At 62.0% G+C, this 20,528-nt stretch overlaps 1 protein-coding gene across 6 annotated transcripts in view; it reads left to right on the top strand.

Moving 5' to 3' along the window:
* Positions 1-20,528, top strand: part of PRDM2 (PR/SET domain 2) — a 125,682-nt gene that overhangs the window by 100,041 nt on the left and 5,113 nt on the right. The gene's annotated exons all lie outside the window — the stretch shown is intronic.

The raw sequence follows: 20,528 nt of genomic DNA, 5'->3' as shown, positions 1-20,528 counted from the left end.
GATCTATCAGTGGACAAAAGTCCCAGCCCCTGTTGAGTTTATATTGGTGTGGGGCTTTTTCCTTTAGATTATTTTTATTTGAAAGATCGGGTTAGAGAGGAAGAGACAGACTTTCCATCTTCTGCTTCATTCTCCAAATGCCACAAGGGCCGGAGCTGGGCCAGGCTGAAGCCAGGAGCCCGGAACTCCATCCGGGTCTCCCACCTGGGTGTCTGCAATCCAAGCACTTGGGCCATCTTTGCTGCTTTCCCAAGTGCATTAGCAGGGAGCTGGATCGGAAGTGGAGCAGCCAGGACTTGAACTGGTGTCCATATGGGATGCCGGCATCACAGGCGGTAGCTTAGCCCACTGTGCCACAACACCAGCCCCCCACCCCACCCCACCCCTTCTTTTATCCTTTTCATACCCAGAACTGCTTCACTTTTCCCCAGAGCCCTCGAGGAGGGCAGGAAGATGCTTCTAGCTGAGTCCGGAGTCAGTCACCTGGGCAGCTGCGGACATGCAAGTTAAGGTGACCGCTCATAGCTCACTTCTTGCTCTGAGATTTTATTGATGTGGGTTTTAGAAATCAAACCTTCAAGGACTCAGGGGCGGAGTTCAAACAGGAAGCAGGTTAGAGCGCTGCTACAGGGGAGAAGGGCTGACCCGCGGGAGAGGCCGCCTCTCGAGGGCTCCGGGACCAGGCTGACAGCACGGAGTTGGCTTTGCCCCGTTGGTGTTCCTGGGCCCCACAGCCCAAGGCCTCTCCTTCCTGGTGGCACCAGCCCTGTGGCCGTGCCCTTGAGAATGGTGTGCGGGGGAGTGACGTGGTCAGGTGCTGCTGAGGGCGTGTTCAGGAGCGTCCAGAGTGGACAGGCCAAAGACGGGAGCCCCGGCCCAGCCCTGGCCATGGAGCTCGTCCAAACTGCTGGTTTCGCGGCCTTGCAGCCAGTCTTAAATTAGACCCTGGGGTGGGGCTGGGCAGTTCCCAGGCAATTGCAGGGACACGTAAGAATTTCTGGGTTGACATTGGAAGGATAACATGTGTATGTGGCTCTGAATGCTGGAGTAGCCCAGTTACCCGGCAGAGCAGGCCCTGGGCTCACTCCCGTTGGCCCAAGACCCAGGGGTTGATGTAGGAGTGGGCACGACGGGGCTGGTCTGGGGCCCCGGACGACGCTGAGGGGGGGCCCCCGGGTTGAAGGAGCCGACGGCCAGCTGTGGTGCCCCTCTTTCCACTGGTGTTTGTTCCAAGGCCTCAGCCCCACTGGGCCCCTCCTTTCCTGTGTCTGTCTTGCCCTCACAAGCAGGACCTTAAATACACAGTGCTATGGGATTAAAAAGAAAAAAGATTCCTCATTGGTGGGAGTGGTGATGTTCATGCTACCATTACAACTAAGCAAAAAACACCTGGCACGGGGGAAAAATAGAACGAAGTACAACGTAGGGGGAAGATCATCGGACGGCTGCTGTTGGGGCCATATGCCCCCAGCCCGCCACGCCCACTCACCCACGGGGGTCAGCCGGGACTTCCCCTCCCTCCTCCTCTGACCTCCCCCCCCCCCCCCGCCGCCCCGTGTCACTTCCTGCTGGCAGTGATCGGTCATTTACAGATGGGGAAACAGGACATGCGACTCAGGTGGCGTTTTTGGGGTTGGAGCTGCCTCCAAGCTACAGTGTCGGGGTCGTGCTTAGGGGCTGTCATCCGGGTGAGCGCAGAGCTCAGGCCTCGGCAGCCTCTCTGGCAAAGGCGCCCCCGGGTCGGTGAACGAGCAGAGCAGGTTAAGGAGCCTGGGCAGCGGCATGTTGACCGCCGGAGCTGTTCCCAGGCCCTGGGTGTCCGTCTGCTCCTTAGGTTACTTGCTGGAATTACGAAAATGATGTGTTGAACTGGAAGCCGTTCAGAGGGGCCTGGGAGTGCTTCCATGAGCACAGACCCGGCCCCATGGAGCCGGGAGTGCCTGAGCCTGCCAGGCCTCACTGCTGCCAGCCCGGGTTCTTGTCGGCCCTTAGAGGTGCATGAATGGGCTCCCCCCATCACTTCGGGGACCGAGAGCTGGAGCTGATGACAAACGACAGGACTTTGAAGGACAGGGTTATGCTCCGAATGGGGACGTGTTTAAGCTGCTGCCAGTCCCATATCGGTTCAGCCTGGAGCCGCTCTAGAATCTGGCTTTCCACTCGGCTGTTCACCGGGCCAGGCGTGCAGTCCCCATGTGAACTTCAGAGAGCACTCGTTTTCAGAAAGACCCGAAATCTTGCACAGGAACAAAAGGGACTTCAGGCCTTAGCACACAGGGCAACTTCATTTTCTTTTTTTTTACTTAAAAGCAATTTCATTTTAAAGCGGCTGAATTTGTTGTAGTCTTGCCACCCAATCAAGCCTTGCTGTTCTCTGTTGGAATGAAGCTATTGGAAACTCAGTGTGGGTCCAGTTTTCTGCAGCGGCTTTGGCTTTCTTCTCTCTGCGCAGGCCAACGGGAGGGCGTGGGCAGGTGGCGTCTGCTCCCGGGCTGCTATTGGACCTGCTGAGCCAGGCGTCTTCTCCCGCTGGCATTCAGCCAGACGGCTGCTCTGAGCCCTGGCTGAACACACTGGACCTGGACGGTCTGTGGGTCTGGCCGACCCTGCCCTGTACGGGCCAGAGGGCACGCTCCCCCCTGGAGAGAATTCCTGTGCACTGGGCTGAGTTCTGAGCGCTTTATAGAGCTTACCTCGCTCCCCACTCCCGAGGAAGGCAGTCGTCTCACCCATCAGTCAGCAGGGTAGTGCCCACAGCACTCACTGGGGGACCCCACGCCCGGCCTTCCAATCGTGTGAACCCTGGTGTGAGAATGACTTCCATTTCTAGGTCCATCGTGTGCCCTGGCAATGCTGTTGCCATCCCAGGTTGCGTAGCACAGTGGGGAGAAGCGTGGACCTTGAACTCCTGCCGGTCGGTGAGCAGGGCACGCGGCTCCCTGGTCTGCAGTGGGCTCCGGCACCCCCTCCCCGTCTCGTGCCTGCGAGTCCTCAGGCAGCGGGCGGTGTGCTGGCCGGTGGTGGCTGCTGACGCCTACTCTGGATCAACACAGGGGTCCACAGTAGCGGACGCCAGGGTTTGCGCCCTGCCCTGGGGGGCAGGAGGGAAGGCAGCTGGGGGCAGGCGGTGGGCTTGAGGGCTGGCGACCACGGAGAACTTGAGAGGAGGCTGCGGAAGAAGCTGCTCCTGCTCAGAGGCCCTGACGAGACGGGAAACGCTTCCTTCCCGGACGCCGAGGGGCGTCCGCCGGCAGCGTTTCCCGGCTTGGGTGGGCACGCCCTCTGGGGAGGCTGCAACTCCTGTCAGAATTTTAGCTTTTGCAAGATTGGGATGCTGGCATTGCAGGCGGCCTGGGCTGCTGCTCCAGCTCGGCCCCATTTTGTCAGAATGGTGACAAAACTGACGGCTCCGAGGGCTGACCGGTTCTCCCTTCGGCCGGGGTGGGGCCTGTCCTCCAGGAACTCCCTGGGAGATGGTAAGAGGCAGGCGGCACTGGTCCAGGGAGATCTTGCTGCGATTTTGTCACGAGCAGTGGAGTGTGGGTGAGGGCCTTGTCACCACCTCTGAGAAGCCTTCCCTGACCACCCCGTCTGAAACGCCGCCCTTACCCTCCTCGCGAGATCTCCCTTGTGTTCTTGGTGGTGTCTAAGGCGTCCGTGCGTGGTTGGATTGGCTGTGTGCACCTTTCCTGGAATGAGACTTGCACCCAGACGGGAACTTTGCCCACCGCCTCATGTCTGGCATCAGAAGCGGAGCCCGGCAGGTGGCGGTTGTGTCAAAGTATCTGGACCCCGGCTTGATCCCCGGATAGTTCTCTCCCCTTCACCTCTGCGGCTGCTTACCCTCCCTGGGGCTCGGTTGTCCTTGCTGCAATGTGGCCGTAGTGTGCGCACAGAGGACCACTGTGAAGACAGCAGAGGCCTGTGGGGACCGCAGGTGCCTCCTGCTGTGGTCGGTGCTGTCTTAACTGCTCTTGGCACCCTCTCGGGTTTCGATTTGGGCAGAAGCCGTGGCTGGTGCTCAGAGCTGCCACGCCTCGTCGGAGGTCACCGGGCCGCAGTAGACACACCCTCATCCCTTGTCCTGCCAGGGAGAAGGCCCCTGTGGCCAGGGACTCACCCGGGTCCTGCCGCCAGTGACACAGCCGGGCCAGAGCTGTTGCCTTTTCGCGGCTGGCGCGTTTCCCCCATCAGAACCAAGAAGGAAAAGGGGGTCCAGTCTTCTGTCACCCCTCTGTGTAACTGATTCCTCTTGGTGTTTTTTTTTTTTTTTTTTTTTTTAACAGGGGGAGTGGACAGTGAGAGAGACAGAGAGAAAGGTCTTTCTTTGCCGTTGGGTGGTTCACCCTCCAATGGCCGCCGTGGCCGGCGCGCTACAGCAGGCGCACCGCGCTGATCCGATGGCAGGAGCCAGGTGCTTCTCCTGGTCTCCCATGGGGTGCAGGGCCCAAGCACTTGGGCCATCCTCCACTGCACTCCCTGGCCACAGCAGAGAGCTGGCCTGGAAGAGGGGCAACCGGGACAGAATCGGGCGCCCCGACCGGGACTAGAACCCGGTGTGCCGGTGTCGCAAGGCAGAGGATTAGCCTAGTGAGCCGCGGCGCCGGCCCTGATTCCTCTTGGTTTTTAAGTAACAAAGCCAGACGTAGCTGTGTGAGAGCCGGGTTCAGGAGAAAATGGGGCTTAGCTCAGTGACATGCAGAGCTGACCCGGGAGCCCCGACTGCGCAGTGGGTGTGATCACCTGTTTAAAGAGTGCGCCAGCCACTGTCTGCAGGGCGATATGTGAACGATGCCATTCCATCTTCAACCCCACGAAGTCAGTACTTCTGTGTTCTCCCATTTTACAGCTGGGAAAATGGAGGCTGCTTGCAAGAGTCACAGCTCTTACGAGTGGAGCAGGGGATCCGGTCCCGGCAGGCTGGCTCGTCTCTTAGTCATCAGTTGTGCCTCTGCCTGAGGAGGGGGCGTGGTCTTGTGCCTCTTCCTTTAAGGAGCGGGGAGACTGGGCTGGCTCCTGGAGGCGCCTGTCCCAGCGTGGACCAGGAGTGCCGGCTGATTTGAAGGAGCTCGAAGGTGCTGGGGGAATCGGCAGGTGTGTGGTCTGGTCCTGCCTGGGACCAGTCGGGTCTGTGTGTTGCTAGGAAACCAGCCCATGAGCGGCTTCGCCCTGGCCGGTGTGTGTGCCCATGGTGCAGCCTCACCTGTCTGGCTTTGCTGGGAGAGGAAGTGGCACCCCGGTCTCAGCTCCCTGGCCCCGTCTCCCTAGAAGTCTTTCCAAGCCACTCTGGCAGGGGGCTTGCGGCTGAGCGGGGAAGGTGGCCGGCTGGGTGCCGCGTTGGCTGGGTTCAGAATCTGGGTCCGTGCTCAGCACGGGTGCCCCGGGCCAGCCTCGGAAGCAGCAGGGCAGTGGCTGCCTGTGTCCCATTGTGTCTGCCGCTTCCCCGCACTGTGAAACAGCCCTGACGTTTCAAGGAAGCCACGAGTGAACGCTTGGCTGTGGACGGCAATGCCCTGGGGTGCCTCTGGCATGTGGGTGCAAGGTTGCCGAAGCCTGAGTGGGTCATCTTTGAGATACCTGCTCCCCAGGGCCTTCACCGTCTGCCTGTCATGAGTATGGTCCACACTCCCACTGGCCTCAGCTTATACCTCTGTGAGCTGTCTGTGGGCTGGGGGGTCAGGAGGCGGGGGGCCGGGAGGCCGGTGGCCTGCGGGAGCTGCCAGGACTGCCCATGTATGCCCAGTGCTCACGCACACACACACACACACATGCACACACACGCACGCCAGCAGGTGCGCCCCCTCGTGGTCTTGGCTCATGGTTCCTTCTGCTGAGTGACAGCTAGACAGGCCCCCTCTGGGTCGCTAGGCGGCTGCTTCCCTGTGAAGCTCCTCAAACATGAAACCAACACCGTATGGAGAGGGGGGCGTGGAGGTTGGGGTGACAATGCACCCCACGCCTTCTCAGCCAAGGGCTGCGTCTGGCTCGGGAGTCACAGTTCACCGCTGTGTTGCCACCATCGTTCATCCCCTGGCCCCTTGGTCGCCTTGTAGGGTGGACAGCCTGTGTGGTGCCGGCCAGGCGCTGGCGGGCAGCTGCGTCTTGATGGCCATGGGCACCCGGCCCTCGGACCGCGGCGGTGCCTGCGTGTGCTTCTTTGTCTCGTCACTGCCCGAAGCAGAGGCTGCTGGACCCGCCCGCTGACCTCCTGATCCAGGACATCGCGTGGGGACTTGGAAGTTTTGGAGTTTTGCTAACGGCTGTTGTAGGTGCCTCTGATTGAGCCTTAGGAGTGAGTGCAGGGATGGGGTCAAAGGTCAAGCAATCAATGATAGATTTATGTCCTTTGAAAACATCTTTAGAGTCAGCTGATAGATCCAGGCCATCGGTGGCAGGTGTTGTGTCCAGGAGGCGCCGTGAGTGGCGTGTGACCCGTGGTAGGGGAGGGTGTCTTTTCTGCTGGTCTGGCTGAGCAGGCGGTCCCGGCCGCCGTGTCCGGGCCGTGGGGAAGGCCCGCCGGTCTGTGTCAGCTCCACGTTGGCACAGAGCATCACCGCCATCGAAATCCGCCGGGTGCTTGCGTTTCAGCCCCGGAAGCCTCAGCCTCAGGGTGGGACCCGGCCGTCGCCGTCGGTCACCTGCTTCTCCAGTGAGTCGCGCACTCTGCCCTCAGAGTTTCCCTTGTGGTCTTAGGAGGAGAAAACAATGAAGGGACGGCTGTCATTCGTCCCATCGCGGGATTTGCTCCGAGCTGTCGTTTTCCTTGGCTTCTCCGCAGGCTCTCGGTGGCCTTTTCCAGCTCTCAGAGCAGTTTCTCCTCCACCCTTCTAACACCCCCTCCCCCGCGGTGACACAGCAGCCAGGGGCAGCTGCCGAGTGGAGATGGCACTGGGAATCCACTGGCCTGTCCGTCACGGCCCTGTGTGTGTCCTCATCTTTTTTTTTTTTTCCCCTTTTTAAGGATTTATTTATATGAAAGAGTTAAAGGCAGAGACAGAGAAAGATCTTGCAGTTCAGTCCCCAGTGGGCCGCAGTGGCTGGGGCTGGGCCAGGCTGAATCCAGGAGTCTGGACCTCCGTCCAGGTCTCCCATGTGGGTGGCAGGGGCCCAAGGACTTGGGCCATCCTCCACGGCTTTTCCAGGCGCATGAGCAGGGAGCCAGGTGGGAAGTGGAGCAGCCGGGGCTCAGAGCATCCTTCAGTAAATAAGTGATCAATTAAGATCAATTACAACCAATATCAGGGGGTTCCTACCCTCAAGGTCAAGGATGAGTAACGAGCACTGATCCAGCCACAGCAGGCCTGGCTCGTGATTTCAGAGGCTTTGGTGAGACGCTGTCCCCTCCTTCCCAGTTCACGCTGGCACACGGCAAAGACCCGAGTCCTCGCAGGCTGCCGTCAGCTAACCGAACGGCCTGCACCCCACGGAGCGCAGCTCTTCAGGATCCTGGCTTTCAGATTCTTCTTCCCCCCGCGTTGTGGATCTGAAACTAGGGTCACCCTCCCTGTGGCGGCAACTGATTCCATCTCCTGACACCGGCTGGCTCCCAAGGGGTCGCTCTGTAGTAGAGACCCCTAGAAAATCGGGCAGTGGATGACCTCCCGACCACATCTTATAAGTAGCAAGCCCCCTTTCTAGAGCCACCCGATTGCACGTTGCCGAGTGCACCTGACCGGCCATGTCCGTGGGGCCCTTCCAGAGCCAGTGGCACCCGGGTGCCGGCTGCATCCTGTGCCAGCATCGGCCTGGGAGGGTGGGGCGGAGCCAGAGTCCGCCCAGAAAATGGTGGGTAAAACGAGACTGGCCTGTGTCCTTAGCGGCTGGGAATCCCGGCCACTGCTCGGGACTCGGCTCCAGGACTCAAGTTCAGCGCACGCCGCAGGCCAGCTGTGTTTGTCCCAACCCCGTCCTTGCCACTTGCACTGAGTATTGTATTTGCGTGGCTTCATTAAACATTAATTAAACATCAGCATGCACAAAGAAGATTGCCTACTCTTGTAGAACTTACACCCTCCTTGGGGGGGAGAGCGAGCGGCAGCGGAGTTGTGGCTCCGGAGAGAAACAGGGAAGGGGAATAGGGAGTGCAGGGGTGAATATAGGGGTGCCCCATTTTAAACATAAGGATCACAGAGACCCTGACCCAAAGGGGGACATTTAAGCAAAGACTTAGAGGTGTCCAAGTCTGTGGGCCTAAGGAGAAAGCCCTGGGCTGAGGGGACAGCAGGTGCAAAGGTGGTGGCGCCCAGGCTTGAGGAGCAGGGAGCAGGCTGGTGTGGCTGCTGGTGGTAGACAGGAAGGGAGGGGGGAGGTTGTGCGGGTAGTGGCATGGGTGGGGCCAACTGGTATCAGGTATTGCACTGTTGTGAAGACTTGGCTTTTGCTCAGAGCGAATGGGGGTCACTGGGGGATGGAGGGAGGGCTGATAGAGCATGGGTTGCCTCTTCCGGGAAACTGCTGATTTGTTGAGATAGGTAGGAAGCACACAGTGCGCCCTGGTGGGAGGTGATGGCGATGGCTGGCTGTGGCAGCCGGGGTGGGGAGCGGCGGGATTCAGAATGTGTAAGTGTGGAGTGATTTATTTTTATTTTATTTCAAAGGCAGAGAGAATGGAGGAGAGAGAGAGAGAGAGAGAGAGAGAGAGAGGTGTTCCATCCACTGGTTGGCACTGCAGATGCCCACAGCAGCTGGGGCTGGGCCAGGCCACAACCAGCAGCCAAGACCTCCATCCATCCAGGTCTCCTGGGTGCATGGCAGGGACCCAGCTACTAGGCCATCACCCACTGCCTCGCAGGGTGCGCGTGAGCAGGAAGCTGGATCAGAAGCAGAGGAGCTGGGCTCACCCAGGTGCTCCGGGGAGAGCAGCAGGCAAGGCAGGCAGCAGCCTGACCAATAGAAGGCGAGAGGACGCTCCCGCCCAGAGCATCCGGCACCCTGGAGGAGGTCCAGGGAGGAAGTGGGGTCGAGAGCAGGTTTTCCTCATTTTAAGGTGGAAGAGACAATTTCGGGTGTTTGGTGATGGGGAAGAAGCGGTAGCAGGCTCGTGTGTTTTTCTGTCTCACAGAGGTCCCTGATCCACGTTCCTGCGTGAACTTCAAGAGCTGCTTAAGTCTTGTTGATACCGGTCTCGTTTTGGGGGACCAAGTCCTGGGCTGTCAGATCCTCTCCCGCTCTGCTCCAGGCACCGCACAGGCTGGGGCACACATGCCTCCCCATTGGCCTCAGCCTGTTCACAGCCCCTGCACAGGGACAGGGCCGGCTTGTGGGTGCTGCAGGCGGTGGGGCTGGGACTGTCCCTCCACGCCCGTGCCCTCTGCTCCCCAGGAGCACCAAGCCACCAGACTCCTCGGAAGGCCCGTGTGCCCAGTGCTCCGGTGGAGACCACTGGGGGAAGCAGGGGAGCTGAGGGTGGCCGTGACATCTGGCGGAGGTGACGGGGCTCAGGGCTCGTGTGCAGGAGGTGCGCCGTCCCGGGCGGGTAGGGTGCTGTGTGCACGACGTGGCTGCGTCCTGGCGCGTCACTGTCCATGCAGCAGGTGAGATGGGCCGCTGGCTTGTTGCAGGGACATTCCTTCCACAGTGGCCCTCGGCTCGCCCCCGGCCCCGAGTGTGCAGCGTGTGTGGCGAGGGGCAGGCTTCTATCCGGGAGCCGGCTGAGTGCTGGGTCAGAGCTCCATCCCAGTGGCAGAGAGCCCCTGAGAAAGTGTCCACTCGGTGAGCCAGTGGTCCCCAAACCAAATGGGGCGCAGGTGCGCATGAGCTCGAAGCAGCCCAGAGTCCGGGCAGACGGCCTGAGTCCAGGCCATCCAACGTGTGCAGGCCGCCTCGGCTGGACTGTCCCAGCCCTGGCCACCCTCCAGCCTGTGTGAGGTCAGCTGGGAGCATGAGCAGGCACTGGGGGTGGCTGCCGCTTGTTCAGACACACCGCACGCGTGCCTTTCCCTGGCTGGGCCAGCCAGGCACACTTGGCTGCCCGCACAAGCAGGCTGAGACCCTTGGGCAGCAAAGGAGGCCCCGCAAGTCCTCCCCACGGAGGCAGCAGCCTTGCAGGGGGCGGCCAAGTGTACAGGAGGCTCCCAAGGTACAGCCTCTTCCTACCCGGGCACTACGTGCTAGAAACCCCGTGCCCAGGGTAGATGCCACGCCAGACTCCAAGGCTCAGTTCCAAGCTTAAAGAGGGTTTTTTTGCTCTGCCTCTGGAGTTTCTCTCATCTTTTTAACTTTTCTGGCCAACGATCATCTTCAAGATCCCAGGGGAGTCACGACAGTGGTGTCTCAGCACCTCCCCGAGCCCGGCACTCCAGAGAGCCGCTGCACCTGCACCCCTGGGTGGCGCGTCCGGCTCCTGCCGTCCTGAGCCGGGGACCGGCTCCTCCTGCACTCGCCGGCCTGGACGCACTTGGATCACTTGGGTTTGTTCAGGTTTCCTCTTGGCTTCGCTCCCCTTCTGAGAGGTTTCCTTTTGAAGAGAGCGGGTGCTTGGGCTCAGCTGGAGGGGAGAAGAAAGGGTGGGATCCGAGGCCTGCAGGAACCCCTGGTTGTCAGCAGAAAGCGAGATGAGGGGGCGGGGAGCTGGGAAGCCAGAGGCCGGCGACAGTGTCCTGCAGGGGTGACGCCCCCCACACTTCCCCCTGCGCTGGGCAGAGATGTCTGGGCGGGGCGGGCACTGAGGGCTGGGGAGCGAGAGCGGGTGTGAACTGGGGACTCCGGCAGTGCGAGCCGCTGGATGGGCGCCCCCTCCTCCTCGGAGGCGCAGGTGGCACACTCGGGGGTTGGACCTTGACAGGGCCCCGCGCGCCTGCTGTTTGCCGCGTGTTTGTTTGGGAAGTGTTTGCTGGGCACCTGCTGTACCAGGCTAGGTGCAGGCTCCGTGGTGGGGAACAGTGGGGAGCAGCTGGGCTCGGGCCCCGGTGGGGGCTTCCTGTCCCGTGTGTGGTGGGGGGGGCAGGAAGAAGCTGTCACAGGGAGCCCAGGGCTCATCCACGCGGCACGTGGGAAGGCCCCGCCTCCCAAGGCGCCTTGCCAAGTGGCCTGGGGCTCCACCCCCACCCTTCATTCCCACTGTGTCCCCACGGAGGCAGTGAGCGGCCCGGTCTCCTCACTGCTTCCCAGGCACTTGCTGTGTGACTGCGCACGCGCGCGTCCCTTGCTGGCTGCGGTTCAGGCTGTTTCCTTGCCCAATCGTGACCGCGCGGGCCCCCTGCACTTCCTGTCCTGGCAGGCAGGGGGCAGCACGCGCAGGGCTTTCCCTGCCGGCAGCTGCCTTTGGCTGTCTCTGCAGTCTGGCCACAGGCCAGCCAGTGCCTGCTAGCCGGGTCGGGTGCTCCTGTCTCATCAGATGCTGTGTATTTGGAACTCAAGCCAGACAGGTCTGGGGAGCTCCTGGCCCTGCGGACGTCAGGACCTGGCCAGGGCGTGCGCAGTCTGGGGCTGCGCAGGGGCAGCAGCCTCCCTCCAGGCCGAGGAGAGAGAAGGGAAGTGCACCTGAGGGCCGGGTTGCAGCCCGAGGCCCATCTGGGTGGGACTCCTGCATGCCCTCCTCCCCGTTTTCCACTCTGTGCCCCTGTCCCTGTGACCATCAGCGCGGCGCCCAGCCTCCACGCTGCACGTCCACCTGCATGAGTGAAAGGGAAGCCCGGGCGGAGAGGCCCCAGCACCCCTTGAGGGCTCTGTCTGCACTTAAAGGAGCCTCGGCCCTGTGCCCCCGCCCCACAGGGGGCACCTGCCGCTTCCTCCCCCTCGGCCCTGTGCCCCCGCCCTACAAGGAGCACCTGCCATTTCCTCCCCCAGCCCCACGGGAGGAGACTGGGGGGGGGGTCACTGCCCCCCCCCCCGGCAGCATCCCCTGCTGTCTCCTGTGCACAAGTCTCTGTCGGGTCAGGGTCTCTGCACAGGTCTGCCCCCGCCTCTCCCAGGGTTCTCCTCGGAATGCAGATTCTGACCTGGGTGCACCAGGCTGGGCTGGGCGTCTGCAGCTCCCACGCACTTCCGTCCAGTGAGCGGAAGTGTCCGGCCCAATGGCGCTCCAAGTCAGCTTTCGAAATTTCCACCCCCGTGACTGCAAGCCCTGTGGCGGGGCAGGGCACCGGCTGGGGGGTCTGGTGGTCCTGGCCTGGACCCTTGGCTGTTCCCCTTCTTGCTCTGTGAAACTGGCCTCGTCCCAGGCCCTGCCCCGGCCCGAGGCGCTCCCACGAGTAGTGCCCTGTGCCTCGTGATGCTCAAGGAGTGACAGGGTGCACTGGCGTTTCCATTTCTCTGCTGGACCCCCTCGCGTCACAGGGGAAACCCCCGCGGCCCAGAGAGGTGCGGGTGTTTCCTGAGGCCACACAGCAGCAGTGGAGCTAGGACCGGGGCTGGGCTTCCTACAGTGCCCGCCCCACCCCCTGCTCCCAGCCTGGGTGCTGCGTGGGTCGATGCCCACCATTCCTGGACATGGCCCGTGGGCCTCCGCCCAGGCTGCAGGGAACTCCTGCCTGGCCCCGGGCTCATCTGACCTCGGCGCCAGCTCCCACGCCCTCTGCCTCTCCCCCACCTCCTGCGCAAGTGCAGAACACACAGTGAGAACTCAGTTGCGCAAGGCCCTCTGGCCCAGCCAGCCCCGGGCTTACTGTTCCTGGAGATCCCTGAGGGAGAGGGGCAAGGCAGGGCTGGGGCAGGCAGTCGCAGCCCTGGATGACCCCTGCAGCCTTGGGGGGGAGCACGGAGGAGCGCCTTGGCCCGCCCCTCCCCTCCAGCCCCGGCGGGGTTCCCTGCACCCCCTTTCAGATGTTTGTCTCTGCTCTTGCACTGGCTGTTGCCAAGGTTACCAGCAGGCAGCCTGCCCGATGCCCCGGGCAGCGGTCAGTCCTCCGTCGTCATCACCTTTCCTGGGGGTGGGCGCCGTGAGCCCCCCTCCTGGAGATCCTGGCCCCTTGACCCGCTCTCCCGGCTTCTCTCGGCCACTTGCTCCGCTCCCCCGGAGGATCAGGTCCAGCGGGTTCCTTCAGCTCCCTCTGGACGCTGACAAGTCCGAGTTCCTGTTCTCTGTCTCGTCTCAGCCACGCTCCTGCCGTCTCCCTTGGGTGTCCAGTGAGCCTTTCCACCAGGCCCTGCCCAAGCAGAGCTCTGCACCGATGTCTTCCTCACCCGCAGGTCCCCTCAGCCCCACTTCCCCGAGGCATCCGGAACCCACAGCCTCTTACCCCTCGGCCTCCTCAGCTGCCCCAGGGGCCGCAGCACGGCCCTCCTCCCCACCCCGGAGGGCGGCCATCACCTCCTAACTGGTCTCCCCAGTCACCCTCGCACCTTGCAGCCTGTACACAGCCCCACAACCACGTCAGGTCCTGTCACTCCTCCTCCCAGATGGGGCAGCCGAGCTCCCACCTCCCTGAGGGCTTTCGAGGCCCTGCCCTCTGCCCTTTCACCTCTGCCATTCCAGGTGCGTCTCACCACAGGGCCTTTGCACTTGCTGCTCCCACCACCTGGCACACACCAGGGCTGCGTGTCCTAGTGGACCAATCCTCTCTTCAGATCTCAGCTCTTGCGCTGAGGGCTTCCCCGTCCACCTTGCAACCCGTACCTGCCCCACGCCCTCCTCCACCTCCTCTTCTTCCTGAACAACGCCGTGGTGTGGCCGTGCTCTGCTGGGATGAAGCCTGGGAGACCCCACTTGCTAGGTCTCCCACTCTCTGCTGTCTCAGTGCTGGCCATGCCCACCACCGGCGCTGGGACAGGTGGGCACTGCCTCCCAGGGGTGGGGCCCTGGGGACGGTCCTCCCTGGACAGGCTGCCTCCCCAGCGCCATCTGAGCAGTGGCCACCTCTCTTCACAGCACCGCGGAGCACGGCTTGGGCAGCTGTGTCTGCTTCTCTCTTGATGAGCTCTTCCTGGCGTTAGACCATGGGTTCAATGATGCGGATATCCTTTGCCCATTGTAGAAAAAAAAAATGCATCACTTCTTAGCTTTATTCTTGTTGTTTCCATTTATTGTCCTTGGTCTCAGCTGTCCCCTGTCCCGGAGTCAAGCCCCAGCGGCGAGAGGGCCTTGGCTGCTGGCCCTGCCAAGGGACGTCACCCTCCCCGACCCCCAAAGCCTGGTGGGCTTTGAGCGCCAGGCTCACCGCCGAGGGGGGCAGGGCACTTCCTGGCCCATGGGAGACGGCCAGGGGGACCAGCAACCCCGACTTCAATCCTTCCCGGCTCCTGGGTCACGCTGTCTGCTAGGGATCCTCATCCCCACGCCCTCCTCCCCCCTCCCCTTCCCCACCCTGGCTTCCCTGGTGTTTCTCCGATTTCCGATGCCCGTGTCCGTCCCGGGGTACCTGGGTGGCTCCTGTACCGCACACCCAGTGACATTTCTTGGTGGCATGTGGAACCCTGCATTTCTCCCCGCATTCTGCTTTCTCATTAAAAATGAGGTGCTGAGGGTTCAGTGAAGAGCAGAGTGTAGCCAGGTGCTGCTGCCCTGGCCCATCGGGGCTCCCGGGGAGACCCCCAAGCAGCCGGCAGCACAGTCGCTCGGGAGCTGCCTGTGGGGGAGAAGTGGGGGGGGACAGGTGCTCCGCGCAGCTGACACAGCGCCGTTGGCCTCAAGCATGCCCAGGGCAGCAGGTCTCGGCCCAGGCTGCACGCTGGAATCCCTGGGGGGCTCAACCACAGACGTCCCATCTCTGCCCATGAACTTCTGATGTCCTGCTGTGTCCCAGGCCCCTCCGGGTGACCCTTTTGAGTGGCCAGGGCTGAAGGCCACAGGGAAGGGACAGCGATGGGCTGGCAGGCCGGCAGGGGCCTGTCCTCGGTGCCCAGGAGTGTCGAGGACAGCAGGGCGCGTCTTGACCCAGTTTGCCTGCCTGTCTGCCTGTCAGGACAAAGTCCTGCTTCTACAGAACAGACGGGACGGGAGCCAGCAGGGCGGCAGGCAGTGCAGCGAGGAGGGGGCCTCACGGGGGGGGGGGGGTGTCCCAGTGGTGGTGAGAGGGAAAGAGGGCCAGCTGGAGGGCGTGGTGACAGCCCGGGTGCGGCAGGAGCCGCAAGGGCAGGACCACATGGGCTGCCAGGTCACTCGCCAAGAAAGGGGGTGGGGTGGTGGCCGGGTCACAGGTGGGACCTGGGGTGAAGGGGCCTTCCCGTCGCCCCATCAGCACGCGCTGCCTCCTGCCTGGGCCCACAGTGGGAAGCAGCTGGGGGCTGGGCATGGGCACTGGGGATCGGCACTGTCTGTGGCCGCGCCGAGGGGGTCGTCCAGGTAGGGGGCGCCGTGCTCCGAGATGATGGCCCCGGTTCAGTCCCCGGGTTTGCATCCCTGACTCACCAGGTGTGCGCTCTGCAGCTGGTCCTAGCCAGTTCCGGTGGCCGTAACCAAATGTCATAGGCGGAGGCTTGGACAAGGCTGCAAGGCTGAGATGGGGCCAGCAGGGCCCATGGGGGGCCCTCTCCCTGGCTTGTGGGCAGCCGCTTCTGCTGTGCTCACGTGGCTTTTTGTTGGAAGGCGTGTGTGTCTGGATAAAGAAGGAGACAGAGAAAGGCCACTGATGCCACCACGAGGGACCCTCCAACCCCAGTTCTCCCCAAGATGGTGTCACGTCAGCTTGTGACCTTGGAGGACACAAAGCTACGGCTGACCACCCTGGACTCCCCTCCCTGGACAGCACTGCCTCTCAGCAGGGCTCCTGGGGCCAAGCCTGGGCCCCCAGCGGCCCGGGGCAGCCACGATTCCTCTCCGGTCCCAGGGACGTGTCTGATGTCAGAGCTGCACACTCTGCGTTTGCTCCGTCTGACAGCCCTGCTCACCCTCGTGGGTTCGTCAGCGGGCTGCCTCTGGCTGGCCGTGGCCTTGGGGAACCGTCCAGCACGCTGCTTTGAATGTGTGTAAAGTGGGAACAGCGCGGACTGAGTGTGTGGCCAGAAAACTCAAGTCTCGCGTGACTTTGTCTCTCTCTGTGAGGGCCGGCTGCAGGCCCCAGGCACTGGCCGCAGACGGCTCAGGGGTCCCAGCTGCTCCAGGGACTGCGGGGTTCTGGGGTTCCTGGAGAAGCGAGGCAGCCGCTGTGGAACGTCACTGGTGGGGCATCCAACACCACGGTGACCAGCAGGGGGCACCGTCATGACTGCGCTTGGCCCCTGTCCCCAACACGAGGGTCCTCGTGCTGAGTCTCTGGGTTTTGCTGTTCTGGGCGGTGGGGCTGGCCAGGAAGGGGTGTGGCCCTCCAGCCGCAACCCCGGGGTGTCCATCTTGCATTGCCCTCTCCTGCCGTTCATTCATTCATTCATTCATTCATGCATCACCATCCCACTGGACCAGGCTGCGGCAATCCAGTTCCTGCGTCATCCCTCCAATCCAACATCTCCTGAGCCGGCTCCTAGGGCAGGCACAGGGGGCTCAGCCCTGCCCCTGGTGGTGGAGAATGACAGTGAAGAAGTACGCGATGCAGTAGGCAAAGTGATTGTTGTGAGCGAAAGATCCAGAAAGGTCCAGAAGGATCCAGAAGGATTATAGAACGAAACGTGCACAGGGCGACGTGCTGGTGAGGCCCGGGGCCAGGCTGGGGGCGGGGGCAGAGAAGGAAGGGACATGGAGGCTGCGGGAAGTGGGGGCAGGGCAGGGAATGGGCTGAGGTTCCAAGGTCAGAAGAACAGGGCCCACCGAGGAACACGGGACGCAGCGGGAGGGCGAGGGGAGCGGGAGGCAGGAGCAGGGTGCCCTTCTTCCCCGCCCTGGCCAAAGCCCCGGGCTGAGGGGCCGCAACGTGGTCCCGGGCTCCCCAGCAAGCCCAGGCTCCTGGCTTGGTGGAGAGCGGACTGAGGGGCTAAGCGTGGCTGTGGGGAGGCCAGTGGAGTGGCTGTCACCACCGTGCTCCTGCTGGCCGTGGCCCTGGGGAGGGGGAACGAGGGGCCCAGGGGTTGACCTGCAGGCGGATGACGCACAGGGAGGCTCCTGGGGCCCCGGGCTCAGTGCGCACACACAGTCTCCCTGGGAGTGGCTGGGAGGTCTCCAAGCCCCCTGCCCGCAGAACAGACGAGGACAGGGAGTCCTGTTGGGCCCTGGTTGTGACAACTCTCATGATGCCGTTTGCTGAGGCTGGAGCCTGAGGGGTGGGGCAAGCTGGCGCCATGGGATCGCCCACTTGGGCCGTGTTCAAGCTGACACGCCTGTCAGACAGCCAAGCGGAGGTTCCCGGAAGGCAGCTGGTGCGTGAGTGCCAAGCCCTGCACGGGGATCTGGGGGCAAAAGCCAGGCCCAACCCTTGTGCTCTGACGTCAGGCTTCGAGGACAGGCTGGGGCCCTGGCTCGCCTCCTGCCGCGGACGTCACACCTGCTGGACGCGTGTCCGGGTGCTGAACTCTTCCCGGAAGGCAGCACCCAGTGCTCTGCCTCCAGAGCCCGGGGCTCCTCCTCCCAGCCCTGCTCTGAGTCAGCAGGGCCTCCGGGGACCGTCTGCATTTTTACAGCGCGGGAAACCGAGGAGGTGCCCAGGCCAAAAGGCACGGTCAGACAGCAAGGAGCGTGGGCGTTGGCGCTTGTCCCCTCCCTCTGCTGACCACATCGGGCTGTCCTGGGGTCCCATCAGCCGCGGCTCTGGGCCAGTGGGCACGGTGGGGCCGGGGGAGCTGGGTTGAGCGCTTTCTCCAGACTTCATCGGCACAGTATCCCTGCCACACGAGCACTCTGACCTTGCAGAGGGTGGGCCTGGAGCCGGCAGGGGCCCATGGCTGGCCGAGGCCACACAGCTAGCCGGCGGGGCCCAAGACTCATGGGGCATGCGCATTGACTGATGGCTCCAGGCTAGGCGCACGTGGGTTCGGGGACACGTTAGCACTGCAGGTGCAGGTGGCCACTGGGCTCTCAGGAGTTTGTGGTCAGGAAGGGGACTCCTGCAGCCTGCAGGGCATCCCTGCCCACCCCCGCATCCCCATCTAGGGGGAAACACCAAGCTGGGGGCACCGTGCCCCCCCCCCCCCCACGATGTGGCCCTGCAAGGAGCTGAAAGGCCTGGGCTTTGCTCGCCCAGGAACAGTCTCTGCCTCAGTTTCTCCATCTGTGAGACAGGTATGAAAACTCTTGTCCTTCCAACCAGCTGGGCTGGGGAGGGACCAGAGAGGCAGCTGAGAAAGTCCTCAGGCAGCACAGAGGCCAGTGAACGTTAGCCGGTGCGGAGGGACCGTGCTGCGGGGGCGTTGTCCCTGACCGTCCGCCGTCCACCCTGTGGTTGCTGCGGCCGCGGGGCCAGCAGGTGGAGCTGGGGAGGGCTGTGAGTTGCTTCTTGGATGGTCTGTTTTCTGAACACTTAACAGAGGCACAGGAGAGGGAGGAGCCGGAAGTGGAAGGTGCAGGGCCTGTGTCCAAAGCTGCTGATCCTGCTACCGCTGAGAGGGGGCGCTGTCGGGGCCTCGGCCCCAGCAGAGAGAAGGCGTAGGAGCCGTGGTGTTGCCAGGCAGCCCCCCGGCTGACCGTCTCCTCCAGGGTCGAGTCTCCCAGCAGAGGGGCAGTGCTCACTCTGGAATCAGCCAGCACCGGGGTGCCGCCGGCTGTGGAGGGACCCCCTGCCCAGCAGGCCATGGCGGCCCATCTCTGAGCACTGAACACTCAGGGGCCGCCCATGACTCTCGCTCACAGCCCAGTGTGATGAGCTGACCCGGCCTTGACTGTGCAGCCTGGGGAGGGATTCAGCGGGGCAGCCTTGGCCGCGACCGAGAGCTGGGCTCTCAGAGTGGTCTCCCCGCGACAGCAGCCTCGGCTCTGTCTGCCTCTCTTGGTGCCTCAGTGCGTTTTAATAGATCCCTCCCTCGGGCTGCCCGGTCCGCGGATTTGCCTTCTGCGTTTCGGATTACCCTCAGCCCACCTATGGTGTGAAAGGATGAAGCGGAAAATCTGAAGGCACACAGTGTACTCTGAGCATCCCATGGTACCCTGCCCAGGACGGGAGGCGACCCCTGTGCCCTGCATCCACGCCGTGTGCACTCAGCCGTCCAGGCCTTGCGCTCGACGTCGCAGTAGCCGAGGACAGGAGCGGTGATGCCGGCGTCTCAGATACCGCAGAGGGAAGCCACGCGGTGCCCCCATAGGTGAGAGAGGGGGAGAGAGAAGTGATGCACGTGGCTTTTATTTACTTTCTCCCACAGAAACCTTTTATTGAAGGAATACAAACTTCATGCATTTTGTAAATACAACTTTAGGAACAGTGATTCTTCCCACCATACCCCACTCCCACCCCTCTTCCTCCTCCCTCTCCTATTCCCATTCTTATTTTCTACTAAGATCTATTTTCAATTAACTTTGTACACATATGATTGACTCTATACTAAGTAAAGAGTTCAACAAATAGTATTTAAAAAAGCAGTTCCTTAACAGTCGAGACAAGGGCTGTTCAAAGTCATTGCATCTCAAAGTGTCAATTTCACCTCTATAGATTGTCTTTCAGGTGCTCTGTTATCACAGGTCAGGGAGAACGTATGGTATCTGCCCTTTGGGACTGGCTTATCTCACTAAGTATGATTTCATTTCATCCATTTTGTTGCAAACGACAGGATTTCACTTTTATTTATGGCTGTGTAGTATTCCACGGTGTATGTATCCCATAATTTCTTTATCCAGTCTTCAGTTGATGGGCATTTGGGGTGACTCCATATCTTAGCTGTTTTGTGAATTCAGCTGCAATAAACACGGGATACCGACAACTCTGTCATATGTGACTTCATTTCCCTTGGGTGAATTCCCAGGACGGGTTGCTGGGTCACATGGTGGGTCTAGATTCAGACTTCTGAGGGCCTCCACGCTGCCGTCCACAGCGGCTGCACCGGTCTGCATTCCCCCGACAGGACTCACGTAGCTGCCATTGCTGTGTATTGTGGTGATTCTTCTATTTTCTTTCAGTCACTATTGTTACTCTCACGCTGAGTCTAGCTGATAAATTCACCTCATTGATGGCACATATGGATAGGAAGATGCAGTAGATACGGGTGCATCCTAACCACAATGCAGGCACCCACTGGGGGTCTTGGAACGTGGTCCCCGTGATTAACGGGGCCTGGATGACCTTTGTTATGGGGATGGGGCTGCCCAGGGCATCCTAGGATGCTTGGTAGCTCCCCTAGTCACACCCACCAGCTGCCAGTGGCAACACCTCTCCCCTCGGTTGTGATGAGAAATGTCCCCAGACACTGCCACACACGTGCCCTGATGCTGCCCTCTCTCTGCCGCTCTGAGACCCACTCCCTCCCCACTTAGGCAGAGCTGGCACTGGGGGTCCCAGGTGAAACTCCCAGAAGCACTGGCCCTGCCTACTTCCGCCCACCTCCCCTTCCACCTCACCCCGCCCAGGCCGCTGTGGCCAGAGCTGGCCTCTGCTCCCCCGTCTGAGAATGCGGGGACAAAGCCGCGTCCACCCTGCAGTCGGGTGAGGAGTGACACAGCCAGTGCGGGTGGAACACGCAGTCCTGGGCATGCGGTCAGCGCAGGGGTCCTTATTCAGAAGCGCTTGCCTTTGTTGTGCCGAGCTGGGCTGCAGCAGTACCCAGGTCACAGGCCCTGACCTTGAGGTCTTGGCACTCACGAG

This window comes from Oryctolagus cuniculus, chromosome 7, assembly GCF_964237555.1.
Source record: "Oryctolagus cuniculus chromosome 7, mOryCun1.1, whole genome shotgun sequence".
NCBI lineage: Eukaryota > Metazoa > Chordata > Mammalia > Lagomorpha > Leporidae > Oryctolagus > Oryctolagus cuniculus.
The sequence above is the reverse complement of the archived record's forward strand: the minus strand, read 5'-3'. Positions and strand labels throughout refer to the sequence as shown.